Source organism: Hyperolius riggenbachi, chromosome 2 (assembly GCF_040937935.1).
Source record: "Hyperolius riggenbachi isolate aHypRig1 chromosome 2, aHypRig1.pri, whole genome shotgun sequence".
Lineage (NCBI taxonomy): Eukaryota > Metazoa > Chordata > Amphibia > Anura > Hyperoliidae > Hyperolius > Hyperolius riggenbachi.
The window spans coordinates 315,624,738-315,634,577 of record NC_090647.1 but is presented as its reverse complement, the minus strand read 5'-3'; positions in this window follow the sequence as shown (position 1 = coordinate 315,634,577).

Genomic DNA, 9,840 nt, shown 5'->3' with positions numbered 1-9,840 from the left:
TAGAGAATTAGTGGATCTTAGAATATACAGTAGTTGGGTACACACAGCAAAAATCTGTAATATCACTGCTGGCATTTGTACATGATGATAGTTCTACAACTGAAAGCTCAGCAATTTTTGGTATGGGCAGATATGACCCAGGCAAGGGGTGCCAATCCTAATCTAATAGCAGATTTAAAAAAAAATCCAGACAAGTTTGCAGAATCTTGTCTTCACAAGAGGTTTTATTTTTGTTTTTTGTTTTTTTAATCTTTATTATGTTTTTTTTCCCCCAGACAATGCACCACCTTCCCCGCTCCCCCCTCCAAGAACAAAACCAGAGAAGCACTTTGCTCTAACCAAGCACTATGCTTTGGTAGGTTTGCTAGGATCCCAGAATATCTACACCATCTCTACATTATGTTTTCTCACAAACTCAAGCCCAGTGATGTTATAACCCAACACCTATATAGCATGTTGAAATTGTAGTCAATAACAGGAAATGCTGTGCACAACATTACATAGATTCAGTGCCATTTCAGCCTATTGGCACTCCAGACAATGCAAGAGTCGCCTCCTCCTCTCTCCCTCCACACACACCACACCTCATACCACACACACTGAAATACACAGTACTGAGCACTCACATATTTAACGGTAAACATTACATTTATACGGGATACATTAATGGTAGAACAAGAGAAGCACTTTGCCCTAACCAAGCACTTTACTTTGGTAGATTGGCAGTGGTTTTGCTAGGATCCCAGAATATCTACCCGTATATTCCGGCGTATAAGACGACTGGGCATATAAGACAACCTCCCAACTTTTCCAGTTAAAATATAGAGTTTGGGATATACTCACCGTATAAGACTACAGTGTCAGTGATCCTATGTTGGCTAATATTTTCATGGTGGCAGGTTTGAGTCCAGACAAACAGTATTTTGAACAATTACATATTTAAACACTTTGGGAAAGGCTATTGTTACTATATACTGTAGATGATTTTTTTTTTTGCTCGACAGGGTCGGAGGAAGGTTTGAATACATTTTTTTAATAGGCTCAACCTCCACCATGTAACAATTAGATTCACTCTGGAATTGAATCTTCATAATCTCAATTTCCTTGAGGTTGACATTTTGCTGAAAGAGGGGGCACAGCAAAACCACTTTCGGATGCAAACCAATAGAAATAATGCTTTATTGGAAAGCAGTTGCCCCCTCAAATCACTAATACAGACAATACCAAAAAGTCAGTTCCTAAGAGCTAGGTGAATTATATCCAATGATGAGGTCTACTGGGGTCCGGGAAAACGATTGGAGATTTTGTCTTGGGGTCAGGGAAAACGATTGGAGATTTTGTCTTGGATTCAGGGAAAACGATTGGAGATTTTGTCTCAAGAGGTTATGAGAAAAGGGATGTGGTGTCCACAGCAGAGATGGTTGCTGCATTAGATATAGATGTGTAGTTAGGATTAGAGGATTAAGAGGTATAACTGATTTCAACTCATGATAATTAAGCTCAACTGGTTTACACTGGTTTACTTGATGCTTGGAGATTTGTGAAAGAGGATCCTCTCTTGTCAAAATGTTTCAATCCCTACTGTCTTTTGTGTACAGAAAAGGTAGAAGCTTAAAGGATATTATGGCCAAAGCAGACATTAACCACCTTACCCCCAGCCATACGGATTTATCCGTCCCTTTTTCCACCCTGTTACCACCAAAGGACGGAGAAATCCGTACCTGACGCCGCTCCCGCCGCTGTCCGCGCTCCCGCTTGCTCGTCCGTGCGCCCCGGCGCTCTTGCATGCCGCCGCCCGCTCGCCCGGAGATCAATGAACGGGAAAAACCTTTCCCGTTCGTTGATCTAAGCCCCCCGCAATGATCAGCTGCTTCTACAAGAAGCAGCGCGATCATTGTGAAAAAAAAGTTGCCCAGCCTCCCTGAACTTCCTGCAAGCGTACTTCCTATACGCTTGCAGGTCGCATAAACAAAAACTCACTGTGGCCATCTTGTGGACAAATAGTAAAACTACACCCTAAAGCATTTTTCATATACAAATACATTAGCTATACATTAAAAATGAACTCATTACCTCCCACACTCCCCAATTTTTTTTTGTAATAAAAAAAAAAAATACAATTAAAAAAAATACATAAATAGTTACCTTAGGGACTGAACTTTTTAAATATTTATGTCAAGAGGGTATAACACTGTTACTTTATAAACTATGGGCTTGTAATTAGGGATGGACGCAAAACTGAAAAAAATAACATTGTGATAGGGACATAATTTAAACGGTTTTATAACCGGTACAAATAGGCAAATACATTTCATGGGTTTTAATTACAGTAGCATGCATTATTTAAAAACTATAAAGGCCGAAAACTGAAAAATAATAAATATTTTCCCACATTTTTTCCTCTTTTCCCATTAAAACACATTTAAAATAAAATAATTCTTGGCATAATGTCCCACCTAAAGAAAGCCTAATTGATGGCGAAAACAACAAGATATAGTTCATTTCATTGTGATAAGTAATGATAAAGTTATAGACGAATGAATGGAAGGAGCGCTGAAAGGTGAAAATTGCTCTAGTGCTCAAGGGGTAAAACCCAAAGTGGTGAAGTCGTTAAAGGTATACTGAAGCAAGAAGGATATGGAGACTGCCATATTTATATCCTTATAAAGGTGACCACACACGATACAATAAAATGATCCGATTTTACGGCAATTCGATAAAAACGATCGGATCTCCCGAAAAAATCAAAAGCTTTTTTTTCATTCGACTGAAAAATCCGATTGGATTTTCCGTTTTCTTCGATTTTAATCGATCTGGTGTGCCAGATATTTTTTTTCAATCTTTCTAAAGAATTATTAATATACACACCCTAGCAATTTTGTCAAAGTTTCCAATCATTTTTATCATAATTGGGGAAAAATTTAACATACGTTGGTCATATTTTTGAAATGTTACAATCAGTCAGAAAAATTGATTGCAATTTTTAAATTGAACAGATATTTTAAAAATTGTATGGCGTGTGGCCAGCTTAAGCCATACCAGTTGCCTGGCTGTCTGTCCTGCTGATCCTCAGCTTCTAATACTTTTAGTCGTAGACCCTGAACAAGCATATGCAGATCAAGTGTTTCTGACATTATTGTCAGATCTTACAAGAATAGCTGCATGCTTGCTTCTTTTGTTTTTCAGACACTACTGCAGCCAAATAGATCAGCACGGCTAATAGACAACTGATATTGGTTAAAAAGAAATAAATATGGCACCATCCATATTCTTTTCACTACAATTATAGCTTGTTTTTTCCGCCACCAATTAGGCTTTATTTGGGTGAGAATTAATTTATTCTAAATCCATTTTAACAGGACTAGTAAAAAAGAAATGGAAAAAAATCATTATTTCTCAGCTTTTGGTCATTATAGTTTAAAATTAATACATGCTACCATAATTAAAACCCATGTATTTTATTTGCCCATTTGTCCCGCTTATTACACCATTTAAAGTATGTCCTTAGTGTTATGTATGGCGCCGATATTTTATTTGGAAATAAAGGGGCATTTTTTCAATTTGCGTCCATCACTATTTACAAGCTCATAATTTAAAAAAATATATTAATATACTCCTTTGGCATGCATATTTAAAAAGTTCAAACCCTTAGGTAACTATTTATGGGTTTTTTTTAATTATTGTAATATGTATATTTTTTTTTTATTAAAAATTTTATTTGGGTATTTTTTGATGTGGGAGGTAAACAGCTAATTTTAAATGTTAAAAATGTATTTATTTAATAAATAAAATGGCCACAGTCAAAAAGTCCTGAGAGCGATCGATCTCGCTCCCAGGAAGAAGAATGAAGATGGGGAACTTTTTGAACTCAGAAAAAGCGCAGCGTCTGATGAGACGCTGTCTGCTTTTCTGCGGGGGGGGGGGGGGGGGGGGGCTTCGATCAATGAAAGGGATCTATAATCCTTTTCATTGAACGCTGGGCTAACGTCCGGCAGCGGGAGCACACACGTGAGACCCCGCGGGAGCGCACACAGCCCAACTGGAAGAGATCGTTTGTCCAGTTGGGCTTAAGTGGTTAAAGGATACCCCAAGTGACATGTGACATGATGAGATAGACATGGGTATGTACAGTGCCTAGCACACAATTAACTATGCTGTGTTCCTTTTTTTCTTTCTCTGTCTGAAAGAGTTACATTCCAACTATAAAACACTTTCCTTTTACTTTCTCTGTCTGAAAGAGTTAAATTCCAACTATTAAACACTGTCCTAGCAGAAAATGGCTTCTGAGAGCAAGAAAGAGATCAAAAGGGGAACTAAAGTTGAAGAGAAATCGAGAGCCCAATATGGTGTAGTATGTCAAAATTGATTGGATAAATGAAACAGTGAGATGGTAATACTCACAAACACGGGTTACCACCTAGGTAACCACTCATTAGGCAGGTGAGGAGATTAGACCTGTCCTCACTCAGGATTAAGAAGTCGCTCTCTGTAGATAGGAAGAAAGGGGGTAGATCACCCCTCCACCTGGGGTGGAATCAAATATATTGGTAGGTGAACAGTACATACAATTTTTAAAAAATTGCTGGGAGGAAGTGGTGGACTCGCCTCCGTTAAAGCAGACACCAAGGAATGTAAATGTATAGATATACACATTTATTGAAAATACCCCAAAGATGCAACGCGTTTCGCGGGCACAGCCCACTTCTTCAGGCAATAAGCAGGGGATAAACAACAGCAATTCAGTTATAGCAAGCAGAGCACCTCTGTGAGAAGTGGGCTGTGCCCGCGAAATGCGTTGCATCTTTGGGGTATTTTCAATAAATGTGTATATCTATATATTTACATTCCTTGGTGTCTGCTTTAATGGAGGCGAGTCCACCACTTCCTCCCAGCAATTTTTTAAAAATGTTATGTACTTTTATCCTTCTGGCGCCTCTGTTCACCTACCAATATAAAAAGGGGAATTTCTTATCAGTGAGGGTCACACTCTAGTCACTTCCTGTCTGAGTCAGGACTGAGTCAGCCACTTACATACCTGATATTTAACTCTTTCAGGGAGAAAGAAAAAAATGAACACAGCATAGTTATTTGTGTTCTAGGCACTGTACATACCCATATCTCATCAAGTCACATGTCACTTCGGGTTCGGGTATCCTTTAAGAGCGAGCCCAGTAGAACTACGTTCACTCCTAGGAAAATGGGCACATTCCCTTACTTAATCTGACAAAACTGTTGGAACATCCTTAGAGGTAGCCATGTGATCCACTCAATGAAAGGGGCAAAAATTAAAAATAATACAGAAACAAGTAGCAGTGTAAATAAAAAGAAATGTATTTCCCCATAGGGCGACATTTCTTTGAGTGCCAACAAGCTGTAAATGACATTAGATGGTGTGTACTGGAGAAAGTATCAGTGAACCTGGACTGTGAAGCTACGCTCCTGAGAAGGGAGAGTTGGTGGATAGATTTTTCAACACTTACCCCTAATGGTTTAAACCAGGACTTTCACTTAACCACTTCAAGACTGCAGTGTTAAAGTCCCCCAAACGACCAGGCCTTTTTTTGCTGAAATGGCCACTGCAACTTTAAGGCCAAACTGCAGGGCTGCACAACACAGCACACAAGTGATCTCCCCCCCCCTTTTCTCCCCACCAACAGAGCTCTCTGTTGGTGGGGTCTGATCGCCCCCCGCATGTTTATTTTTTTTATATAAATATTATTGTTGGTGATTTTTATTTAAAAATCACTGTTTGTTTAAATAAGTTCCCTACCTCCCTCCCTCCCTCCCCGCAGCCAGCCAATTACGGCGATCGGTTGTCATAGGCTTATGCCTATGAGAGCCGATCGCTCTCTTGTCCCCCAGGGGGACAGCCGTGTGACACGGCTGTCCCCAGTACAGCGCTGCAGCCGATCGCAGCGCTGTACACAGAAATAGACGGCGATCTCGCCGTCTAACAGTCTCCCGAGCGGCAATAGCCGCTCGGAGACTGAAGGCGGGGCGGAACTCCGCCCCCAAGCAGGAGATGCGCGCGCAGCCTGCGCGTGATCTCCTGCATTAGCTGGCCCCAGGACTTTACGCCAATTGGCTTTAGGCGGTCCTGGGGCTGCCGCCGCGGCCACGCCCATTGGCGTGACGCGGTCGGCAAAAGGTTAAAGTGTTTTTTATGATTGCATTTATCGTCCCCTGGCTTGAAATTTAGCATACTTCTCCTTTAAAGGGAACCTGAAGTGAGGAAAATTATTTAAAATAAACACATGACGTAGCTGCAAATGAATATTTTATACTAACCTCACCGTCAGTTCCTCTCAGAAGCTTACCATTTTCTTCTTACAGTGTTTCCTTCCAGTTCTGACAATATTTTGTCAAGAACTGAAATATACCAGTTGCTTTCAGTTATATATCAGCAGCTGTCAGTTACAACTGAATGTGCAAGGTGATGTCCATGTTTCCCCATGGCTGAAGTGGGTGATATTACAGTTTAACAGTGTGCTGACCAGGAAGCTGTTAGAGGGTAATGACCATTTTTAAAATGGAGGACAGAGAAATCCATTGATCACAGTGGACAAACAGGGTGCAGGAGAGGAGAAAGAGATTGAGTAGTAGACTACACAGGAGGTAAGTATGACCTGTGTATGGTTATTTTGACTTTTGATTTTCAGTTCAGGTTCTCTTTAAAGCAGGGTTGTCACCATAAAAATCAAATTTCAATAGCAACTGGTCTGAGTGTATTAAGTGATAAAGATCCTAATCCTGCATTCAAAACTTTCAAAACTTTTTCTGCTGTTATGGTTTGGAGTTATCACATACCTTAGGGTGCTCCTAAGGTGTGTGATAACTCCACTAGCCCTTTAATTGCCATTGCCAAGCAGTTGCATGCTGCGGGGTCTTTTTATCTATAATATATTCCTCCTCTTCCCTTTATTTCCCCAACCGTCTAATGAAATAAGACAGTGCACTTCCTAGTGTAGACCTTAGTGGGAGTGTCCGAAGACTCTGGGAGGAGGACGGGTAACGAATACACAATTAGGAAGAGAAGAAAAAAGAGCAAGAGAGGAAATGATGTCAGGAGGTCAAAGGTAACCAAGATGGAAACTGCCTAGAATAGGATTCTCTGCTTTTCTTTTATACAATTTACAGGAATCATAACATGGACAGTGCAATACATCTATTATGTAAGTAGAACTAGTATTTATCTACGTATATATGTGTTTTTTATTCCTAGGATAGAATGGTGTCACTTGTTCTTTAAGACTTGACAAAGGCCTGAGTGCTGAAACATGGGTATGGGCTATAGTTGGTACTGGGTCCCATGTATACTGAGTTTAGGCTATGAGGGGCAATGGGTGCCATGTGTGTGCTGGCTATGGGAGAGTACTGGGTGCTATGTGGGTGCTAAGTGCAGGCTATAAGATAAAACTGGGTGCCATGTAGGTGCTGGGTGTGGGGTATGCGGGTGCCATGTGTGTACAAGATGTGGGCTATGTGTGTGCTGGGTACCATGTGGGTGCTTGCTGTGGACTGTGCTGGTGCTGGCTACCATATGAGCATGGCTGGGCAATGGCAGGTATTGGGTGCATGTGAGTGGTGGGTGTGGACTATGTATTACTGGGTGCCATGTTAGTGCTGGCACTTACATTTCCCTGATGCTACTGGTAGTCCCTGGTGCTACTGGAAAAAGGAGAGATGTGGAGGGAAGAATCTCTTCCACTTCTCATCCACTGCTTTCATTGGGCCTGATGCACTAAAGTACAGTAAAGTGCATGGCAATTTTATTACTAGCATGGGGGAGCACCAACCATTAACTCATTAGTGACACATGCATTACTGTGCTAACATGCTCATTGCTATGGTACTATACATAGTGTATGTCCCTTTCAGGATCTACGTATTATTGTGTAGCCCCAGTATGAATTCATGGAGCTCACCATCTACAGTATATATCTGAGATCTCTACCAGGTGACTGTGCTTCTACCAAATGCCATTGTAATCATTGTGAAAATGCAGGAGCTGAGGATCACTTTCAAGGAAACACTCAAGTCTGCACAAGGGATTTAAAGGTGAATAAATGTGTTTATTTACAATAATGCTAGACAAATACACACAATAAAATATGTACAATCATACAAATAGGATACATGGTGCACCACACTTTCCAGAATACCACCTTGACTATTTAAGTGAGTGTGCCTCTGTATGCTGCTAATACAGTCTATTTGCTGAAGCCCTTTGTGTGCTGTCTCTATTTGTTCTAATAGTTCACGGTTTTGCAGGAGTGGTGTACCTGCAGGAGTCGAGCACCGGCACTTAGGGGGAGGAAGTGTGCATATGATATATGCTGTAATGCCCCTGGTCTGGTAGTACATCCAGTGTAATTCAATGCGCCCCTAGTCTGATGGTAAATCTAGTGTAATGTGTGCCCCTGGTCTGATGGTAAATCCAGTGTAATGTAGTGTGCCCCTGGTCTGATGGTAAATCCAGTGTAATGCAGTGTGCCCCTGGTCTGGTGGTAAATCCAGTGTAATGCAATGTGCCCCTGGTCTGGTAGTAAATGCAGTGTAATGCAGTGTGCCCCTGGTCTCATGGTAAATCCAGTGTAATGTAGTGTGCCCCTGGTCCAGTGGTAAATCCAGTGTAATGCAATGTGCCCCTGGTCTGATGGTAAATCCAGTGTAATGTGTGCCCCTGGTCTGATGGTAAATCCAGTGTAATGTAGTGTGCCCCTGGTCTGGTAGTAAATCCAGTGTAGTGCAGTGTGCCCCTGGTCTCATGGTAAATCCAGTGTAATGTAGTGTGCCCCTCGTCTAGTGGTAAATCCAGTGTAATGTAGTGTGCCCCTGGTCTGGTAGTAAATCCAATGTAATGCAGTGTGCCCCTGGTCTGGTGGTAAATCCAGTGTAATGTAGTGTGCCCCTGGTCTAGTAGTAAATCCAGTGTAATGTAGTATGCCCCTGGTCTGATGGTAAATCTAGTGTAATGTAGTGTGCCCCTGGTCTGATGGTAAATCCAGTGTAATGTATTGTGCCCCCGGTCTAGTGGTAAATCCAGTGTAATGTAGTGTGCCCCTAGTCTGATGGTAAATCCAGTATAATGTAGTGTGCCCCTGACCCAGTGGTAAATCCAGTGTAATGTAATGCAATGCGCCCCTGGTCTGATGGTAATTCCAGTGTAATGTGTGCCCCTAGTCTGATGGTAAATCCAGTGTAATGTAGTGTGCCCCTGGTCTGGTGGTAAATCCAGTGTAATGCAGTGTGCCCCTGGTCTGGTAGTAAATCCAGTGTAATGCAGTGTTCCCCTGGTCTCATGGTAAATCCAGTGTAATGTAGTGTGCCCCTGGTCCAGTGGTAAATCCAGTGTAATGTAGTGTGCCCCTGGTCTGGTAGTAAATCCAGCGTATTGCAGTGTGCCCCTAGTCTGGTGTGGTAAATCCGGTGTAATGCAGTGTGCCCCTGATCTGGTAGTAAATCCAGTGTAATGCAGTGTGCCCCTGGTCTGGTGGTAAATCCAGTGTAATGTAGTGTGCCCCCGGTCTAGTGGTAAATCCAGTGTAATGAAGTGTGCCCCTGGTGTGATGGTAAATCCAGTGTAATGTAGTGTGCCGCTGGTCCAGTGGTAAATCCAGTGTATTGCAGTGTGCCCCTGGTCTGATGGTAAATCCAGTGTAATGTAGTGTGCCCCTGGTCTGGTGGTAAATCCAGTGTAATGTAGTGTGCCCCTGGTCTGGTGGTAAATCCAGTGTAATGTAGTGTGCCCCTAGTCTGATAGTAAATCCAGTGTAATGCAGTGTGCCCCTGGTCTAATGGTAAATCCAGTGTAATGTAGTGTGCCACGGTCCAGTGGTA